Source organism: Schistocerca gregaria, chromosome 1, assembly GCF_023897955.1.
Source record: "Schistocerca gregaria isolate iqSchGreg1 chromosome 1, iqSchGreg1.2, whole genome shotgun sequence".
Classification (NCBI taxonomy): domain Eukaryota; kingdom Metazoa; phylum Arthropoda; class Insecta; order Orthoptera; family Acrididae; genus Schistocerca; species Schistocerca gregaria.
The window spans coordinates 443,745,236-443,768,200 of NC_064920.1; positions in this window are offsets into that span (position 1 = coordinate 443,745,236).

The window sequence follows — 22,965 nt, forward strand, 5'->3', positions numbered from 1 at the left end:
AAATCATCGATGCAGTGACCGCTTTATGATCGCTGATTCCCTGTTCTGCACTAACTGTTTCAAATAGGTAATTTCAAGGTAGTTTTCAGATAAAGCACTTAAAAAAATTTCTCTGGATTCTTTGTCCCTGCCACCCGTTATGAACGTTTGAGATTCCCAGTCTACATCCGGCAAATTAAAATCTCCACCCAGAACTATAACATGGTGGGGAAATCTACTCGAAATATTTTCCAAATTATTCTTCAGGTGCTCAGCCACAACAGCTGCTGAGCCCGGGGGCCTATAGAGACATCCAATTACCGTGTCTGAGCCTGCTTTAACCGTGACCTTCACCCAAATCATTTCACATTTCGGATCTCCGTCAATTTCCTTCGAAGCTATAGCACTTCTTATCGCTATAAACACGCCTCCCCCTTCACTGTCCAGCCTGTCTCTGCGGTATACATTCCAATCTGAGTTTAGGATTTCATTACTGTTTACGTCTGGTTTCAGCCAACTTTTCTATCCCTAGTACTATATGGCACGACACAGTGCTTTACGCCATGCCTGGGCCCGTCAACACCGGCACTGGGCTGTTGAAGACTGGAAACATGTTGCCTGGTCGGACAAGTTTCGTTTCAAATTGTATCGAGCGGATGGACGTGTACGGGTATGGAGACAACCTCATGAATCCGTGGACCCTGCATGTCACCAGGAGACTATTCAAGCTGGTGGTGGCTCTGTAATGGTGTGGGGTGTCTGCAGCTGGAGTGATATGGGATCCCTGATTCGTCTAGATACGACTCTGACAGGTGACACGTACGTAAGCATCCTATCTAATTAACTGCGTCTTTACATATCCATTGTGCATTCGGACGGGCTTTGGCAATTGCAGCAGGACAATGCGACATCCCACACGTCCACAATTGCTACACAGTGGCTCCACGAACACTGTTCTGAGTTTAAACAATTCTTCTGGCAACCAAACTCCCCTGACATGAACATTATTGAGCAAATCTGGGATGCCTTGCAACGTGCTGTTCAGAAGAGATCTCCATCCCCTCGTACTCTTACGGATTTATGGACAACCCTGCAGGATTCATGGCGTCAGTTCCCTCCAGTACCGCTTCAGACTATTACTCAGGTGTACCAGTTTCTTTGACTCTTCAGTGTAAAAAGCAGCCTAGCGCAGGCAAATAAGGCATTCCTCGCTAAAAAAAGACTACTAATGTCAAACATAAACCTTAATTTGAACAAAAAATTTCTAACACTAACATGTCTGGAGGACAGTATTGTACAAATATGAATCAAGGGCTGTGGGAAAACCAAAAAGAAGATAAAAGAAGCATTTGAGATGTGGTGCTATAAAAGCATATTGAAACTTACGTGGGCTCATTAAAGAGGAAGTGAAGAGGTTATCTGCATAATCAGCGAGCGAAAAAACGTGCGGAAAAACCTGTCTTAAAGAAAGTGTAGGATGGTAGGATACGGTAGCAGAGGCAGCCGTAGAAGGTAAAACTGCAAGAGAAGACAGAGAGCGGAATCCATACATATTATAAAAATGTGTGTATGTTGTGTGTATGTATTTCCGTGAGTGTGTGTGCTCCACTTCCCCTTCTGCACTGCTCGTCCGATTTCACTCAAACTTGATACATTTATACCTTACTGCCAGGCGACAGTCGCTCTGAGGGAAAGAACCACCTACCTATCAAAATGGTCGGGATGAGAGTGAGAAAGAAGCGTCGCCAGCGACGTGTGAATTGCCAGAAATTATTGATACAGCATTTGACGGTGGCGCCTTAGTGCTGCACGGAACTGACATCTGACCCCGTATCATCTGCTGAACGTGTTTTATAGAGGCAAATGATGTGCTGAAGTCTTCAGCAGAGTATCCTTTACTGCCGTATGCCTGCTGTATGCGTATCTCTGATGCATCTTCACAAAAGGGAACCTCTAGAGTGGAGTCGTCAACATGTCACCTGGGCGGACGAACAATGGGCCAATGTTCTCTTCACAGATGAATCCCGATTTGGTCTGGAGAGCGAGTCTCGAAGGATTCGCATATGGAGGGGACGTGGAAAGATTTTGGGACCCAAACATTGCGGAAAGATACTGATATCGACAAGAATCCCTAATGATGTGGGCAGGGATAATGTTGACCACTCGAACACCTCTTCATGAAATGTGTATCGGCAAGGTTTAACTGCTGTTAGGTATCATGACGAGATCTTCGGACCTCACGAGCGGTTGTTGCGAGTTGCTTTGGGCCCAGACTTCGTATTAATAGATGATAATGCTCGACCTCTTAGAGCACGTGGTTGAGAACGGAAGACTCTCCACGCAAAGCCGTGGCCTGCTCGCTCTCCCGATTTGAATCCCATAGAGCATGTCTGGGATGCATTACGAAGACGTTAGCATGCTCCAACTACTCCGCAAGACTTGCGAGCAGCTCTGCGGAAGTGTGGGCGTTACCACCTCGACATTAGGTTGATGACATTATTCACAACATGTACAGTCTTTGCCAGGCCCTTATTGCTGCCAGAGGTGGTCACACCCCACAGTGAGCACATTAACCAGTTATTGGAATGTGTGTGCAAATACGTTTAGTTGAAAAAAAAAGAAGAAGAACGCTTTTGTGTACCGTTACGGATGTTGTAGTTGTTTATGTTCTGTATTCGCTACGTTGTTTCTACTTTATTGTCACTTGTTTATGCTCTTTCTGGCCAAATTAACGAAACCTTGAAAAATTTTCGTTTGTTGCTCTAATTTTGGTCACCAGTGTAGTTTAAACATAAACACTGGTCACAGTGCCTTATGTTCAAGCAACTAAGTTGAAATCACATCGATTTAAACACCAATTCAAAGACATTCTCTGATCGATACTAAAATTACAACACCGGGAAGGGAAGGAAATATCGAAATTTTATTTATTGTGTAAGTAGCCTGTTTATATGTTTGCGTGTTGGCAGCACTATAGACTGTAATTAATACCGCTGACAGCACTCTGCGCCCTCGGTAAGAGATTCTGTGGTTGGATGGACTATCAGTTAAGAGTTAGTGAGCGGACGGCTTGCATATGTGTCCTTCTTGGAGACTCAGTGTTAGTAGAATATGCATAGTAAAATGAAGATGGATGTAGTTGGTGATGTTTTGATGTTTTGGTAGTGGAAGTATTGACTACTTTATAATTTTTGGAAGTGGATGTCACATGAATAAGGTAAAATCTGCTAAATACACTGTTTTGTCTTCAACAAAAATCTCTCTTTTGCTAACCATTTGCCTCCAGGTATTTAGAGCCTATAGTAGTTAGAATCTTTTTATTTAGCTGGCTGCAGTTGCTGCTTGCTGTAATTGCTCTAGTTCGTGTACGAAAATTTTATGAGAGGTAAGTGAACTATGAAAAAGTATGGGTTATTTCTAGGATTTCTTCCAATTCCGGGATATTCTTTTGGGTTAACTATTTGAAGTCAATCTGTCTTTGTAGAGCAATCAGAGTGCATTGCGTTTGTATATTGTGGGTAATAAATGAATAGGTTAAGTTTGAGTTGTCATTGTGAGGGAAAATTCCGTAGGTCAGGGTTGATATGATAAAAATAAGTAACGAGACAGCAGGTTCAGTTGCATTCAGCAGTTTAAGCAAACACAAAGAAGTTTCACCTGTCGACCCTTAGCCAAGAATACTTCACTGGAATCTTCTGATTTTCTTGTAGATTGAATAATTAGCGCATGATCAGATATTACTTATTGTTTACTGCTAGCGCGTAACTGAGTGTATGGAATTTCCTTCGTAGTCGTAGTTTGTTATTTTTGTACTGTATTGTCATGAGCAAAGTAGTTGAGGCATGCATGTGGATTTGGACTAAGTATTTCGCAGTCGGTTTTGCAACTTATTAGATACTGATTATTTGTAGTGCTATTTTAGCTTTTCAAATGGTTTTTTTGTGTTATTGTGTGAAATAGTGTGATAAACATGGCGAGTGGAAAGCGTAAAACTAGGGTGTGCAAAGACAAGTGAGAAATGACAGTGACGACGAGCGTAGCTTGTTAGCACCACCTAGCAATGAACTGACAAACGTTCAGGACAATATATTGGTAACAGCGCATAGGGACAGAGACAAGGCAGAAAATAACGGTATGGAAATTGAAACAATCAGTGAACATGGAACTATTATTGATCGATCAGTCAGTAACAGTTCGCCTCAGGAGTGCGAAATAACAGAACAAAATCCTGCAAATACCGTAGATTCAGGTTTTACGTCAGCACGCTTTTCTCAGTTAAGTCAAGACACACTCTCTGCTTTTCAAAATACGAATATTGCCACTGCAAACGCACTGACGAAAACGACAAAGCAACATGTTTCAGTCACTAATGCGTTGTTATTGTAATTAATTCAAACATTTGATCAAACACAGAAAAAATGGAACAAACACTTGAACAAACACGTAAAGATTTAACCGCCGAGATACTCAAAATCGAATCGAAATATCAAAAAAATTCTGAAGATGTAAAAACACAAATTTGTTAACAGTTTCAGCCTATTTTTTGCGACATGAGAACACATCACAGAATCATGAAGCAGCCGTAAAAGAACTGCAGACCATTGTAAACGAAAATCACGCCATCTTGCAGGCTAAAATTAACTATGTTGCATCTACCAATACGGTCACACAACTTGTAAAAAATCAGGAAAACATTAAGGAAACAGTAGATACGATTACGACATAAATGGACACTCTGAAACTTGGTTCACAAAAACACACGGAGGTAATCAGCACATTATCGGAAAAAGTAGTCGAACTTTTGGATGAGTTAACAAATTTATCTACTAAGACAGATGATGATTTGAATGATACAAGACCGGTAGCCTTTACTGCCACAGGGCAGTACGAGGAAATTAGGAAATTCAGTCAAAGACAGAAACAAATCAATACGCTTCACAAAAAGAAATGCGGGAAGTACAAGATCAGTTGGCTCAGGTGATACAAGAATTACATATTTGAGGTAATTCTCGCGCTCCGACACGCTAGGAGGGATTTAGAAATATGGGAAAGTCACAAAGTCCTAACAGATGATATTTCGGAGATTTGGAAAGGAATCGGCAGGATGCGCTGAACCTTAAGATGGAACGACCGACACGAGGTAAGAATGACCGATTTGCAACTCGTCGTCACGATGACTTTTACTATAAGCTCTTCATCAGAACGCGTAAATTTAAAACATTCAAGAATTTCTAGTAATGACATACATCCACAAGCTTGGCTTCATCAATTTTCTCATTGTTTTCCTCCTAATTGGTTATTAGAGCATAGATTTGAATTTATGTGTGGCTATTTAGAAAATGAACCATCTGTAAGAATGCGATCGGTCATTTGTGACTGTCACAGTGAAGGAGATTTTTATGGTGCCTTCCTTTCTGCATATTGGTCTCAGGCTACTCAAGATCGAGTAAAACACAACATTATAATGATGAAACATTTCGAAAAGTCTGAATTTTCCAATCTGGTAAAATATTTTGAAGAAGCTGTGAGGGCGGGGCGCGTGTAGTGTTTGGGTAGCTCAGTTGGTAGAGCACCTGCCCGCGAAAGAAAAAGGTCTCCAAGTTCGAGTCTCGGTCCGGCACACAGTTTTAATCTGTCAGGAAGTTTCATTTTGAAGATATGTTACACAAGAATCAGTATTTGTCAAACCTGTACAGCCCCGCGGAACTTATTCACATTTGATTAATTAAGTTACCTGAACACTTAAGACATTATTTTGGCTGGACGTTGTAAAGATGATATCGAAGCTTTTCAGGGACTTTTGCAAGAATTGTAAATCGACACAGACAATCGCATAATGCGAAAACAGGAAAACGACAACAGTTATAGGTCACATCCATCACAATTTCGTGACGATAGGAATAATAACCGGACAAGACAAGGCTACTATTATAACGGAAATTGTGACCAAAACAGACATCACCCGTGTTACAACCGTTGGCAGAATAACAGTAGTTTCAGAGAAAAATCACATTTCCGTGGTAATGACTATGACAGAGGCAACCGTAGAAGTAGACAACATGAGAACCAGAATAATTATTATCAAGGGAGACAAAATGACTTCAGACGCATCTGTTTACCTCGTGATTACCACTCCGGGAGAAATTCTCCACTACTTAATCGACAAGAAAGAAATTACAGAAATTACTAACAAAATTACAGACGCTATAGCCATGACAACAGACCTGAATTTAATCAGAACTAGCGTGATTCAAATAGGGCAGGGCCCTCTAGACAAGCTGATATTGTAGAAACTAGACCTCCAAATCCCAGTAACGGCGAGCGACAACAAAGAGACAATAGACAATGACTCACTCCTCAGGCAGCCACAAAACGTACTTATGAAGCTGACGATGTAACTGCCATGACAATCAATTACGTGAAAAAGGAAGTCATTAGGGACATTTTATTCCAGGTACATGACATTAAATAGAACAATGCTGCATATCCTGTAATTGACATCACAAAAATGACGTAAAATTTACGGCAGTATTATTCCCTACTCTTTTTGATACAAAACCCAATTTCTCGATATAATCTCCAGTGCAGTGGCCTTACGCCATCTTGTATATATGTATGGTGTATATATTGAACTGGGCACCTTGAAACGACGGAAAGGCTTCGTGCCCACCTAGCCCTCAGTGGTACACAACCCCACAACAGCTACAGCAATCCACTCACCCCACCGCCACCTCACCTCACAACAAACCCAGGGTTATTGTGTGGTTCGGCCTCCAGTACGCCCCCCCCCTCCCGCCCCCCCTCCCCCCCCCCCCCCCCCCGCCACTCCCCCGGGAACGTCTCATTCCATACGAGCATGGTAGAGTAATTACGGTTTACACGTATATGGAGACAGTGTCTGAGCAGCAATCGCCAACATAGTGTAACTGAAGCGGATAAAAGGGGAACCAGCTGGCATTCGCAGAGGCAGGTGGAAAACTGCCTTAAAAACTATCCGCAGGCTGGCCGGCAGACTGGACCTCGACACCAATCCACCGGGCAGATTCATGCCGAAGACCGGCACGCCTTTGTGCCCAAAAAGCAGTGTGTTAGTCTGCACGGCTAGCCAGGTGGGCTATGCCACCTTTCTGGTAGTGGTACCACTCTACAGGTCGATGTCGGACCCAACTTCTTGCTGCATCAGTAACCAAAGTTCGACAAAAAATTGTCACGATCAGCCTCGTGATGTGCGAGCAATTCCGCACAGACGGTCCTTTCGTTGCTGTTTATGGTCTTCTGATGGCACACACCTTTGAGTACCCCAACTGGTGGAAGAGTGTGTCAGCACTACTGACGGAGACGTTCATTTGAGCAGAGAGGTGTTTGAATGTGATCCGGGGGTCACCTCGAAGAGCGTTCGCAAGTTCCGACATTGCAGGAGTCACAGCTTTTGTGCGGCCGGCCTGCACGCTGGAGATCGGACGGGTTTGCGCAACCTTGTTGCGATGAAGACAGACACTTCGCCCAACGTCTCATGGTGCTTTTGTTCACTGCCAGGTCTCCGCAGACATCCTGCAGGCCCGTATGAATATCTGCGATGCTCTGTTTTCCGCCAAAAGAAGCTCAATCACAGCTCTCTGTTTGGAACGCACCTTGGTTACCGACGTCATTTTGAAGGCTACGTATAGCGCCACCACCTATTGAAACTTCGTCAAACTGTAGGGGATGAAGCGAGAATATTTCACGATTCCCCACAAAAAATTCCTTCAGCGTAAACTGGGAGTGAAAATATTGTGTTCCATTACTTATTGAATGCCTCTCGTAGTCAAATTCACTCCTGTATGACGTTTGTTGCACGCTGTTTTCTGGTGTACAATTATAATCGGCAGCAGTTCAGAATTAACAATACCGAAACAGAGCTCAGTCACTCAAGTCTTTGTGTCAGCGTAGTTACTTGTCATTCACAGTGACACATAGATAGCATTAATTATATTTTTAATATATGCAGTTTAACAAAACTGACTGAAAGGGACTGTGCTATTCTGCAGTTGTTTTTGCTTAGTAACTGACTACACAATACTTTCAGCAATGTCACAAATTTTAATAACGAATGTAGTAATCATGTTTTTTTTTCTAGCCGTCCTTAATTTTAAAATGGTTCATCAGGGGAGAGGAATTTTTCGTTGCATTTCGTGAATAACTGTTCTGGAACACGCTTCTTTTTAAAATCGACCTGTTATAAATCTTCCTCAGTTTGTAGGGTTCTGTACCTCAGTCGGTAAAAGTGGAACCCATGAACTATCATTTTATTGTCTATCTACCTGTTCGACTTTTAAAAACCATTTTTCTATGGAACGGGAAGACGTATCGAGTCGAGATTTATGTCACGTACTAAGATTTACACCTCTTGTCGGTGTAAAAAATTTAAGTGTCTAAGTCAGTGCAATCAAAGGCACATACTACATGTTGGCTAGTAGCGAGTGCAGTCGCAACACTTTTTTCCGCACGAGCATGTACTATACGTAACGGCGGTGGTTGGCTCAAGCCATCACTGCTATAACAGCGGTGATTGCAGCAAGCAGCTGGTGCTGCATTTCGCCGTCACGGCCGGTCTCAGTACGTTAGCGAAATACGGGACTACGTGATACCTTGGGGAATCTGGATGTCAACCTGGCTGACCCTGGTGCACATAAATACTAGCTGCTCAGCCGACGAAAGCTCAATAATTATAGGCCGAACCATTCGTAGCTTCTGTCCCAACGACTTTTACCTTACCATTTACGGCCATCCTATCCAATCAACTAATACACTAAAACACCTCAGACAACACTTGATCACTGAATAGCCCACAATATACTAAAATTACGAAAAGTTCTATCCGGCCGATCATGGGGATTGCACCCTTCCACGATCCTTCAAACCTACAAAGCCCTGATCTGACCCATCCTCCACTATGCAAACGTGGCACGTACTTCCGCTTCTCCCTCCTTTTATCACGCCCTGCAGATCCTCAAATGGCATGCACTGCGTCTAGCCTTTCGGATCCTCTTACTCTGCCCCATATCCTACATTACCCGTAAGCTCGACACTACCCACCCTAGAGTCCCCATAGCTCACGTATCCTGGCAATCTGCCGGGCCTCTACCACAATATTCACCCAAAAATGCGCATCCACACGCTCCATGTCCTGTATCTACAGAACTTTGCCTTCCCTTACTTGACCATATAATCCGGCATGATATCCACTAATCCTACGAGATATATGAGGTCCCTATCACTATCACCCTTTTCAGGGTTCTTCTTCCCTTCATTCCTCTCAGCCCTCTTCCGAAGTCTTGGTTAGGAACTGCATGTTCTTGTGTGTTCGAGTGCCTACTAGGCACAAGCTTTTATGTTAATAACAGTGTAGCATACCATACAGCACTTGCTATCAACCCTTGTATCGACCCTCAGATCGTACAGGCTTTTGTTTGTTTTGGTTAGTGCAGCTCAGTGTCGTTCACATCATTAGTGAGAGAGCACTTCGAATTCCTGCTCCTAATAAGCCAAGTATACCGTTCGTTTGTTGTATATTTTTACGAGCTTCGAACAGGAGCGGATGCAGTAATGGATAGGAACTGTGATTGCTGCATACAGATGCGAGCTGAGTTGGTGACCCTTCGCTCACAGCTCCAGGCTGTATTGGCTTCAGTCACTCAGCTTGGGGCTGCTGCCAAGGGGCATCACTGTGGCGAATTGGACACAGGGATGCACGAGAGACATGAAGCATGTCCACGTTTCCTCAGTTCGGTACACTGCTGTGGATGGCCTGTGTACTGCCTGCACTGTGATTGACCCCTCTCCTGTGGTCAAGTGGGAGATCATTCCAAAGTCTGGCAGGCAGCGAAAAACTTTCCGAGGGGCCGATCGTAGGGCCTCCTCGGTTCGTTTGACGAACAGGTTTCGGGCGTTATCTGTGGCGAAGAATGTCTCTGAGCCGGATATAGTCACCCACCCTGTTCCAGAGGAACTTCTCGGCCCGCAAGGTCTGGGCATTCACAGAAGGTGGGTTTGCTGGTAGTTGGGAGCTCCAACGTTAGGCGCGTAAATGGGCCCCTTAGAAAGGCGGCTGCTTAGGAGGGGAAGGAAGCCAGTGTGCACTCTGTGTGCATACAGGGGGGTGGGGAGTCATTCCCGATGTGGAAAGGCTGCTTCCGGATGCCATGAAGAGTACAGGGGGCAGCCAACTGCAAGTGGTGGTTCATGTCGGTACCAATAACGCATGTCGCTTTGGATTGAAGGGGATTCTATCTGGTTTTGGGGGGCTAACGGAAATGGTAAAGACTGCCAGTCTTGCTTACGAGATTAAGGCGGAGCTCACCATTTGCAGCATCGTCGATAGAACCGACTCTGGTCCTCTGGTGCAGAGCCGAGTGGAGGGTGTGAATCAGAGACTGAGGCGGTTCTGTGACCGTGTAGGCTGCAGATTCCTTGATTTGCGCCGTTGGGTGGTGGGTTGCCGGGTTCCGCTTAATGGCTTAAGAGTCCACTACACACAGAAAGCAGCTACACGGGTAGCGGGGGCTGTGTGGAAGAGACTGGGCGGTTTTTTAGGTTAGAGGGCCTCAGGGAACCACAGAAAGGGCATCCATCTAAAAGTGGACAGGTAAAACACGGAAAGTTAATTGTAGAAACGATGGATATTGTAGTTGTAAATTGTCGTAGCTGTATTGGGAAAGAACTAGAGCTCCAAACCATAATAGAAGGCACTGAAGCTCAAATAGTTATAGGTACAGAAAGCTGGCTAAAGCTGGAAATAAGTTCAGCAGAAACTTTTTCTGACGATCCAACAGTGTTCAGAAAGGCCAGATTAAATACAATTGGTGGTGGAGTATTTACTGCTGTCGGAAGTAGTTTGCCTTGTAGTGTAATTGAAGTAGACAGTTCTTGCGAAATAGTATGGGTAGAGGCTATACTTGACAGTCGGACTAAACTATTAATTGGGTCGTTTTACCGAGCCCCCTCCCCCCCCCCCCCCCCCCCGACTCAGAAGATATAGTTACTGAACAGTTAAAAGAAAACTTGAGTCTCATTTCAAATAGGTTCCCCACTCATAAAATTATAGTCATTGGTGACTTCAATCTACCCTCGATAAGCTGGAAAAATTACATGTCTAAAGCCAGCGGAAGGCATAAAACGTCAGCCGAAATTGTACTGAATGCTTTCTCAGAAAAGTATTTTGAACAATTAGTTAATTAGCCCACTCGAAGCGTATGGGGTTGCGAAATCATACTTGACATCTCAACAACAAATAATCCTGGACAAATAGTGAGTATCATGACGAATACAGGGATTAGCGACCACAAGGCAGTAGCTGCTAAGCTGAATATCGTAACTCCTACAACCATCAAAAAGATACGCAAAGTATATCTATTTTAAAAAAAGCTGTTAAAATGCTCTTAATGCGTTTTTAAGAGACAGTCTGCACTCTTTCCGATCTGATCATGTAAGCGTACAAATGTTGTGGAATGATTATCGACAGCACTTCAGAGATATATACCATATAAATTAATACGTGATGCTACTGATCTCCCATGATACATAAAACGGGTCATTCGCTGTTGCAGAAGTAGCAATAAAAGCATGACAAATTTATAAGAACGCAATAAACCCAAGACTGGTAAAATTTTGCAGAAGATGGAAATATAGCGCTTACTTCAATGCGCGATGCTTTCAATAATTTCCACACCGAAACTCTGTCTCGAAATCTGGCAAAAATCCAAAGAGATTCCAGTCATACATAAAGCACACCAGTGGCAAGACGCAATCAACACCTTCACTGCGCTATAACAACGGTGAAGTCACTGATGGCAGTGCCACACGGTTTACCGAAACTCTATCACCAAAAGAGACGAAGTAAATATTCCTCAATTCCTGTCCAGAACAACTGCCACGGTGAAATACATAGAAGTAGATGTCTTCGGTGTAACAAAGAAGCTTAAATCATTTAGTAAAACCTCCAGTCCAGATTAAATACCAGTCAGGTTCCTCTCAGAGTATAGCTCCATATTTACCATTCATATACAACCGCTCGCTCACAGAAAGATCCGTACCTAAAGACTAGAAAATTGCTCAAGTCACACCAATACCCAAAAATGGTGATAGGAGTAATCCGTTGAATTACAGGCTCATATCACTAACATCGATTTGCAGTAGGGTTTTGGAACATATATGTATTAGATCATTGTGAAGTACCTCGAAGAAAACGATTAATGAAACGTAGTCAGTACGGATTCAGAAAATATCGTCCTTGCGAAACACAAGTAGCTCTTTATACTCATGAAGTAATTAGTACTATCTACAGGGGATGTCAAATTGATTCCATATTTTTAGATTTCCAGAAGGCTTTCCACACCGTTCCTGACAAGTGTCTTCTAACCAAACTGCGTGCCTATGGAATATCGCCTCAGTTGTGCGACTGGATCTGTGATTTCCTGTAAGAAAGGTCAAAGTTCGTAGTAACAGACGGAAAGTCATCGAGTAAAACAGAAATAATATCCTGAGTTCCCCAAGGAAGTGTTATAGGCCCTCTATTGTTCCTGATCTATATTAACGACATAGGAGACAATCTCAATAGCCGTCTTAGATTGTTTGCACATGATTCTGTCACTTACCGTCTTGTAAAGTCATCAGATGACCAAAACGAATTGCAAAATGATTTAGATAGGATATCTGTATAGTGATAAAAGTGGCAATTGTCTCTTAATAAAGAAAAGTGTTAAGTTATTCACATGAGTACTACAAGAAACCTACTAAATTTCGATTACGCGATAAGCTACACAAATTTAAAGGCTGTAAATTCAATTAAATGCTAAGGGATTACAATTAAGAATACCCTAAATTGTAGTGTGGTGGTGGTTAGTGTTTAACGTCCCGTCGACAACGAGGCCATTAGAGACGGAGCGCAAGCTCGGGTTAGGGAAGGATTGGGAAGGAAATCGGCCGTGCCCTTTCAAAGGAACCATTCAGGCATTTGCCTGAAGCGATTTAGGGAAATCACGGAAAACCTAAATCAGGATGGCCGGAGACGGGATTGATAAATTGTAAGGATCACGTAGATAATGTTGTGGGTAGAGCCAACCAAAGACTGCAATTCATTGGCAGAACACTTAGAAGGTGCAACAGGTCTACTAAAGAGACTGCTTACACCACGCTTGTCCGCCCTATTCTGGAGCATTACTGCGCGGTGTGGGATCTGCATCAGATGGCTCAAATGGTTCAAATGGCTCTGAGCACTATGGGAGTTAACTTCTGATGTCCTCAGTCCCCTAGAACGTAGAACTGCTTAAACTTAACTAACCTAAGGACATCACACACATCCATGCCCGAGGCAGGATTCGAACCTGCGACCGTAGTGGTCACGCGGTTCCAGACCGTAGCGCCTAGAACCGCTCGGCCACCCCGGCCGGCTGCATCAGATGGGACTGACGGATAACATCGAAAAAGTACAAAGAAGGCAGCTTGTTTGGTATTTACACGAAGTAGGTGAGATAGTGCCACAGACATGATATGTGAAATGGAGTGGCAATTATTAAAACAAAGGCGTTTTTCGTTGCGATAGGATCTTCTCATGCAATTTCAATCACCAGTTTTCTCCTCCAATTCCTAAAACATTCTGTTGGCTCCCACCTACAAAAGGAGAAATGACTATCACAATAAAATAAGAGAAATCAGGGCTCGCACAGAAAAATTTAAGTGCTCGTTTTTCCCGCGTTCCGTTCGAGAGTGGAACGGTAGAGAGTCAGCTTGAGGGTGGTTCATTGAACCCTCTGCCAGGCACTTTATTGTGAATAGCAGAGTAATCACGTAGATGTAGATGGAGATGCATCCCTCTTCACTATTTCCACGTTCTTCCTCCAAACATCCATCAACACAAACCCTGAATTCTTCGTTCCCATGATATCCTTTTACATGACAATCTATATCCACTCATCACTTCACTCATCTATGAATCTATTTTAATCAGTCAAGAAATAAGCCTTTCATCTTTTAACTAATGCAACTGAACTGTCCATCTGTTTTATATATACCTGTGTAGCACTCTTTCTCCGTCCATCGTTTCCTATATTTTAACTAAGTAACAAATCAGCCTTTCATATTTCAACATATGCAACTGAAGTTCTATCTTTACATTATGTAAAACATTCATTTTTGTCAACTGCCTTGCCCAGTTTTTATACTTTGTAAAAATTCTCACCTTCATAGACCTGAAGAGCGGCAAATTTCATGCGCTCACAGCATATTCCTCCGCCCATATGGGCCGAGATGGCTGAAATAAGAAAAAAAAAAAAACAGTTAAGGCCAAAGGCCATCGAATCAGCGACCGTTATAGCCCGGGCTACTAGCGTGTAGCACCGAGAAGCATCATCGCACTTCCACCGTCGCTTGGACAGTCATCAACATCTATCATCTTAATGGGACCGCCCGCCATCTTGCCCAGTATCAGTTCTGATGGATCGAGGGTCAGACTAGGACCCTTCTAGCCACTGACTTGCCGAGCGACTACCATCGTCAGGTGCCGCCAGCCAGACGTCATGAGCAGGAGTTTGCTCCCTGGATGCCATCAATTTCGTCAACAGTTGCTATCTGGCCATATCTCCAGCACTTGCTGTAGCGCACTTGGTGTGACATTCTGTAACACCAACAATCGATGTAGCAGTGCATTCGGTCGTGAATGCATTGTCTTGTAGTCCAAGCATTTTGGTGAGGTGATTGTACTACCGGAAAACAAAGAACGAAACTCTATCTAAGATGGCGAGCACGACCACAAAAATTCGAGAAGTTACAAAAAGCGGTATTTCCTAAATGAGCCAAAAACTTCAGCTCTAATAGAAAAATGTTAAACGAGAAAGCCGGAGGGCTTAAAACAATATGTAAATTGTTCTTTTAGAGGTATCGATCGCTTTGTTACCTTACGATGTGTGTCGACAAACCTTTAAAAAACGTTAAAAATTGCGTTCTATAACTTGTTGACATTCCGTTCTCATATTGCTATACTGTACGTATAGCGAGCAGCAAGTGAAAAAGTACTTGTTTGAATAGCTAAAAATTATTGCTTACTTTTCTAGGTATATAGATTTCTTGGAAAAAAAAGATGGGCTGCCGATTATTAGCAAAGTCTTCTCAACGGACGGTCCTATAATAAATCTTTTAGGATTACTTTCTTCGCAGAGAGTTGTGCCATCATTCTATTAAATAATTTTTACGATTTTATTAGCTCTAAGGATCAAGAAATAGGCCGCCTCCGTAGCGTAGCGACAGATTCACCAGCTACGACGCAGGGGGCCCGGGTTCGATTCCCGGCAGGGTACTGGGTGTTGTGTGTCCATCATCATTGACTCGCAAATCGCCGAAGTGCTGTCAACTAAAAAGGATTTGCAGTACGGCGGCCGAACTGCCCCGAATGGGGCCTCCCGACCAACAATGCCATACGATCATTTAACTTCATTATCAAGAAACGATTACGAAAAACTTACACTTTTGTTGAGAGTGTATTTAACTAACCATATGAACTTTTATTGTTTGAAGAAACTTTGAACTAAAGAAAGTGCTTATAGTATTAGTGAATTAATAAAAAAATTCTAACACCTTCAGTAGCCGAGATAATAGTTTTTTTAAAAAAAGTTTAATGGACGTAATTAACATTTTAGAGCAAAGCGCTCGATGGATGTTATTACTGAATACTTGTATTTTCAAGAAAAGTACAAGGATACGTTTAATTGGGTTTTAGTAATAGTAATTCAGTAATAAAATGAAGCGTGAATGCGCGGAAAGTGTCAGCTAACCCGCACGCTCTCGCTCTGAAAACAGACTCATAACTGCCCATGCTTGCATAATCTTTGATATATGTCGAAAAATAATTAATTTTTTTTAATTTTCAAGGACATAAATTTATGATTTGCAGTGGGCTATACTTACAGAAAGCAGCTAGTATAGGAACATGAATGTCAACGAGTTAAAGAGAACCCGATTTTTAACGGTTTTGTTGACATTTCTCTTATCACAAAAAGCACTCGATACTTTTAAAAAAGTAATCGATAGATTGTTTTAGGCACTACAACTTTATACTCTAACATTTTACGATCGGAGCTATAGTTTTCTGTCTATTTAGGAAAAACTGATTTTTGCACCTTTGAGATATTTTTGGCCATGTTCGCCATTTTGGGTCAAATGGTTCAAATGGCTCTGAGCACTATGGGACTTAACATCTGAGGTCATCAGTCCCCTAGACTTAGAACTACGTACTTAAACCAAACTAACCTAAAGACATGACACACATCCTTGCCCGAGGCAGGATTAGAATCTGCGACTGCAGCCGCAGCAGCAGCAAGGTTCCGGACTGAAGCGCCTAGAACCGACGGTCACAACGACCGGCGCCATTTTGGGTAGAGGTTCATTAGAAAGAAACTCTGTTCAGCATTTAATTTTATTTGCGATTGCATTTTTTTGTTGTCAGGAAATATTTTCTGCAAATTTAACATTAGGCTGTCATAGAACGTTTGGGCTACTGCAGAGTCGGTCCTCTCAATGGCCGTGCTGAGCCGTGAAAGCCTTGGGCGGTAAGAAGCGAACGCCCTGCCGCCGGAGACCGTAGGTTCCAAGCTCATGCACCTGTGTACTGGACGTTAACCACTGTTGTGCACTGTACAAAAGAAAGAAGAAATTAATTTCAATCTGAGCCCGGCTAGACTTGCTGCTGCGCAGCTACCTCTTAGCGAACGTGCACGCCGAGACTGAGGGCGCTGAACCATTGTTGGACTGGCCGCCTTGACAAACCTACTCCTGTTCCCTAACCCTCCATGTGGGTCGACGCTTCCCAGAACTGTAGACGCTATTACGCATGCCATACAGATTAGTGTCTCGTACACTTCTCCCATTTGTGCGCATCGCATTGAGAATAACGTTTTCAAAGTATGTGCTGAGCCCAGCCGCCGTGCCGCTAACGAAGCGATTGCCTTTGGTGACATCTTGTACAATAACGACTGCGTGAATCGACGGTATCTCGAAGAAAAGAAAGAGCAGCAGATGCTGCTGAGGACTCTCCCGCGAGATTTCCGATGACTTCTTGAGCTCTTACTCGTCATGGCATTCAGGCACAGATTCATATAGTTTCTCTCATGCTTACTGGTATAAACTTCATTAATATTTACACTACCAGTACAGTTTATATAACACAATTTGCTATTTTAATTACAAATAAAACAGAATTTAATAAAGAAGAAAAGAAAATACACGGGTCACATACGGGAAATTCTAGATCACTACATCTTTAAAAGGTTAACAATAAAAACAAACTACATCTGTAACTGTTATATACAAACGCAATAGAAAAACTCACAGTGTAAGTCCTACAAGGGATATTAAATAAATCGTAACAAGCCTTTTCTCGATTGTCTTGTATCTTTATCAGCTATACTGTTGTTAAACAGGAATAATCGCATATGTGAGAAAATAGTCTCCTAACTTTTCTGTACTTGTTACTTCCAAGTTCAGAGAGTTCCAAACCGTTGTTCTTCAGATCCCCTCATTTCGCTTGGACGGCTGCGTATGTGGACTAGTGATTCGTCACGAAAGTCAAGCGCCCATGCTGCATTTGTCTTCGAAGTGCTGCTAGTAACGCATTTACTTCTCGCTATATATCTGTCGAAAAGGGCCCTCACTAAAACAAACGCAATAAAACTTATAGTGTACGAAGAGAGATACATTACAGGACTCTCTGTATCTAAATCTACACCTGCACTCTGCAAGTCACTGTGAAGTGCATGGCAAAGGGCACTTCCCTTTCGACTCACGAATGGAGCGCGGGAAGAGTGATTGCTTAAACTCCTCTGTGCGCGCTGTAGTTTGTCTAATCTTGTCTTAGGGAATTCTAGGGGACAGATCCGTAGGGGGCTATAGTATATTTCTAGATTCGTCACCTGAAGATGGTTCTTGAATCTTTGAAAGTAGGTGCCTGTCTTCATGCGCCTGGTAGTTCAGTTCTGCCTCTTCGTGACGCTCTCCTAAGATCAAACAGATCTGTGACAATTCCTGCTGCCCATCTTTGTAAACGTTCAATATCCTCTATTAGTCCTATTTGCTATGGTTCCACACGCTTGAGGGACGTAGTAAGATGAATCGCACGAATGTTTTGTAAGCAATTTCCTTTGAAGAATGATGAACCGAAGTTTGCAACCTGCTTTACCATCGATTGTGCCTACGTGATCGTTCCGTTACCGATTCGCTGATTAGGATACAAAGGTTTTTTGTTTTGTGAACGGCACAGTTTTAGATTTCGTAAAATTTAATGCAAGTAGTCAATCTATGCATTGCTTTGAAGTATTACGATCTGACTTAATATTTGTGCATTTTTTTCAGTCAGTACTTCATTATAAGTAACACTGAGCTAACTATTAATGTAGTCTGTGAGGTTATAAATATACAACGTAAACAGAATGGGTCCCAAAACACTTTGTGTGAGCATACATCAAATTAAGTTTACATCTGTCGATGATATGTTATTGGGTCAAATTATTTTCGGAAGTTCAAGTAATGCTGCATCTACCTGGCTGCCTTTATCCAGGGCTTTCAGGTTGTCATGTGAGAAAAGAGAGAGTTGGTTATCATATGATAATTCTTTCCGGAATCCATGTTGGTTGGCATGCAGGAGATCACTCTGTTCAAGATAACTCACTACATTTGAGCTCGGAACACGTCCTAACAGTCTAGAAAAAATGGATGTCAGGGGCGCAATGACAATACACTCAAAGGGCTCACTGCCAAATCGTACGAGAAGTGAAAGTCATTAAAGCAAAATCAGAGTGTGAGAAAACGAGAGAAACTGTAAAACGAGAAAAATATCACAAAATAAACCATGCGATATGCTTTCTTGACTTTGCTGGTTGGGCGACTTGGCTGCGGAGCTTTTGTATCTCATTAAACACTAGACTATCTTGACTAGTAGACACTAGAAATCCTGGACCACAGTAATTTGTCACTGACTGTTCCGGCCCCTGGCTGACTCTGTTAGGGAACGATAATGACTGCAGCGTTCGGCGTCATTTACCGTCCACTGACGGCGAACGGCAGTCCTGCAGGCCGTACGGTCAGTATTAAATTCGCCTCGCTCGATTGTTCTCTGTCACGTCGTTACAGAGCATGCGCCAGGCGAGGTGTAATATCATTTCCAGGCTGCGAGTAACTGCATTTACTGACCAGTAATCCGATTTCGGATGTTCCGAACGCGTCAATAAGCATGTACAGTGCCGTGTGCGAACGTCATTTTCGACAGTATCCGATTATCGACGAGGCTCCGAATAGCGACACTGAACCTGTGTCTATTCATCCGATCTATTAGTCTTTATTTAGTCTGAATAAACCATTGAGTAACAAATACATTAGGAGTCGATATTACACAATATTTAAGAGGAACTTGTAAAATGAAACAGTTTTACACAAGTTCTAATTTTCACAAAGAGCCGTAAAAAGACCATGTGTATACATGTACCTAGTCTTCGAGAACTATGTGCTTTGACGGAAGATGCACATGTAATTTGGACTAAACATGCATTTTCGTGAGTTTTCTGTACGTTTTTATCACTTGAGAATGGCCATAAAGGCAGAAATCGGCTCACTGTATGAAACGTAGGCTTAAAGACTTGTAGTAAATACATGCTAACATTGGAAAAATGACGTTGCCGAGTGAAATGCACGGATTTCAAAACATGTGTTGTGCAATAAACCGAACACTAAAACATAAAACCAATTAGGACATACCACATACACTGCTAAACTTCTGTAAGACAATGGCAATATCCATAGAGATATATGTTTTTGACAAAGGGGTCCCCTGTCCAAAGGAAACATTAAATATACAGGAAGTTTCCACACAAATGACATTCTCTGCTAGACTAACAAAGGAGTGAAGACATAAGAGAAACACTGCATCATATGTCTCAGACTATAGAGTGAAGTCATACACACAGACGATAAAAAAATTACCATTCTATAGATAAGAGTAAGGGCACGTATAAGATAGGCCAAGCTGGAAGCTAAAATGGGCAGCCACTAATCTCCGACGTAAAGGTAAAAGTAATAGAAACGTCGAGAAGAACTTTCAACTGTTACTGTGCAAGTTCCTATGTTTATTCCATGTTCAAAATTGTAACAGTAGTGTTTTCAGACTATTTTGGAGTATCACTACATGAAAAAGACTCTAGTCACATTAATGTGACCGCTGTCCATTTTCGACGTCAACGTGCAATAACCACTCACAGATGGCAGTTGGCACAACTAGCAGTGGAGGATATATAAAGCGTATCGGGAGAACACGGTAACAGTGCAGTCATTGTCGTAATATCGTAAAGGAGGTCTGTCGTCTAAAAGGAACCATTGTCTTTGGGCCAAGAACGTAAGCATTTCTGAAAGTACTTAATTTGTATTTCTCTTCAATCAGATGAGATGTAAACAGCTTCAGTCAAATATTTCTATTTATCTTTCACCTCCATCCCTCCCTCTACCATCCACAAAAAAAGCCACCAAGTCCATATTAGCCGAAAATTTTTAAAACAACACGAAACCAGACAGCCCAAGTACTTTTCAAAACTGGCTGCTCTAATATTTCTGGCTTATTCAGCCATCATATTAGGCTCCAGGAAGCTATTCCCAGGGCAGTGGAGATGCAAGAAGCATAGAGATGACGCAATATGGGATGAGGTACTGGTACCGGTGACAGATTTTAGATTCGGTACCATTCCCGTGAGAAAGACCGCCTGCAAGATGCTGCTGCTCTGTGATTGGCTACTGTGTTCGGCGGTAGGGCGCCAAAACGCTAAACTTTAGTTGCTATTATTAATTAAACCTGTCATACAAATTACTTCATTTTTTTAAATTAACATCTCTCAACAGCCAGCTATGAATCGGTCATTTCAAAATGATTAAAATCAAAGTATTACTAAAACAAAAGACTGACGACATTACTGACGATGCACTTCGGGTCACGCCTTGCTGGCTTGGCGCGCGAAGTGTCTCGGGCAGTCAGGCTCTCCAGTTCTGACCGTTCCAGTAGACAGACATGTTGTCTGTTACAGTAAAATTGTGTCATGCAATTTTATTTGCTACAGTTCCGACCGTCGCTAGGTACAGACATGTTGTCTGTAATAGTAGTATATGATTCATGTAATTTTGTTCTTCAGTTCTGACCGTTACAGTAGACAGACATGTTGTCTGTGGCAGGATGTATTTCATGTTATTTTAGCCAGATATAATGACTGTTGAAAGATATGTTCAATACGTTGGATCAAGAATAGTTTCTCGTGTCTATATCAATAAAAACGCGAGTGGCATCCCAAATGAGTTATTGATTATTCGTAGCAGCAGTTCCTTGCGAAGTTAATTTCAGCCTCAAGAAAAAGAATCCACGACCTGCGTGCTGTTTTCTGCGCTGGGGACATCATCATCATGAAGACAGCAGGTTAGTAAAGTGTGCAAGAACTTATGTATTCCATAGGGCATTGGAAACAACTAGGCACCTCACGTGTACTGCATACACAGTGCAAATGTGCTCAGTGACACGTTATCTGCAGTAATGAAGAGGAGGTAAAGATGGATGAAAGTATTAACACTATCTCACTTTTATTCCTTTTTCTTGCCGTACTGCGTTTACATGCTAGTGAAAATCGATTGAGGAATTGTAAAAGCGGCAACTAGAAGGAATCTTTTACAATCGATTTTGAAGTGTTTACATGACCAACCAGAAGCGGTATTGGGAAATCAGATTATGAATTCCGGCTTTGGGAGCCCAGTAAACGGGGTGACAGTTTATAGGGCGCAATCAGCCACTCGCAATAAAAGACGATAAAAATACACTAATAGAGTAGAATGTGTGTTGAGTTGTTATGATCTGCTTCCCAAAAGTAAAATCTCAAACATTATCGAAACGTTCACGAGAGCTGTAGAAACTTGTGACCAGACGAGAATAAAATATCCATTGCAAAAAAATGGTTCAAATGGCTCTGAGCACTATGGGACTCAACTGCTGTGGTTATAAGTCCCCTAGAACTTAGAACTACTTAAACCTAACGACATCACACACATCCATGCACGAGGCAGGATTCGAACCTGCGACCGTAGCAGTCACGCAGTTCCGGACTGAGCGCCTGAACCGCTAGACCACCGCGGCCGGCATGTCCATTGCATGTCGAAAGTAGTCATATATCAGCAGCGCCTTCTTTTGTCCTAATTTCCTGGCATAACGATCATACTCCCTTCTTCAGTTCTTCAGGACATGTCATTGTTTTAGCGTAGAGGTAGAGCGAAGGCCGCAATGAGAGTCTCCATTTCGCCAGGCCTCTTGCACTGAACAAGAAGCTGATTATTTCTGATCCGTTAATTGCTCTCAACGCGTGACAGAAAGACACACGGAAACAAAGACCAACTAATTTTAGCTGGTTTGTGGGCTGTGTAAAAAAGCAACCTGTATAATTCCATTTCCCTAGATATGATCATACAGTACTGCCAAGAAATGCGAAAAACAATATTGTCATTCTGGCGTAGCATTTGACAGATTTGTGTTATGGTCTTCGTGTCACCGTGTACTCTCACTGAGAAAATCTCTGTATTCCCCCTCTCTCTGAAAAATTTCCAGCCGTGTGGCTTACTGAGGACTTGTTCTGCGGACAAAATTTACTGAGTATTTGCAGTCACAGCATGTTTCTTATATGATGATAGTGAACGTCAAACGTATCACATGTTATACGCTCCTCAATTAACACTTGTGTCCTCACCAAGGAATCTAAAGTAGAACAAACAAGCGAAATGGAAAAGGTATGGTTTTTGACCAAAGTTTCAACTAACCTACAAGCATTTACTTCTTAAGATATTTCACTGCTTTCATTTAGCTCATGCATACAAAACTTGCATGTTATTAATGCAAACGCTACTGAAGAATTATTCGCTGATGTCGGTCGCGCGGGGTAGCTGCGCGGTCTA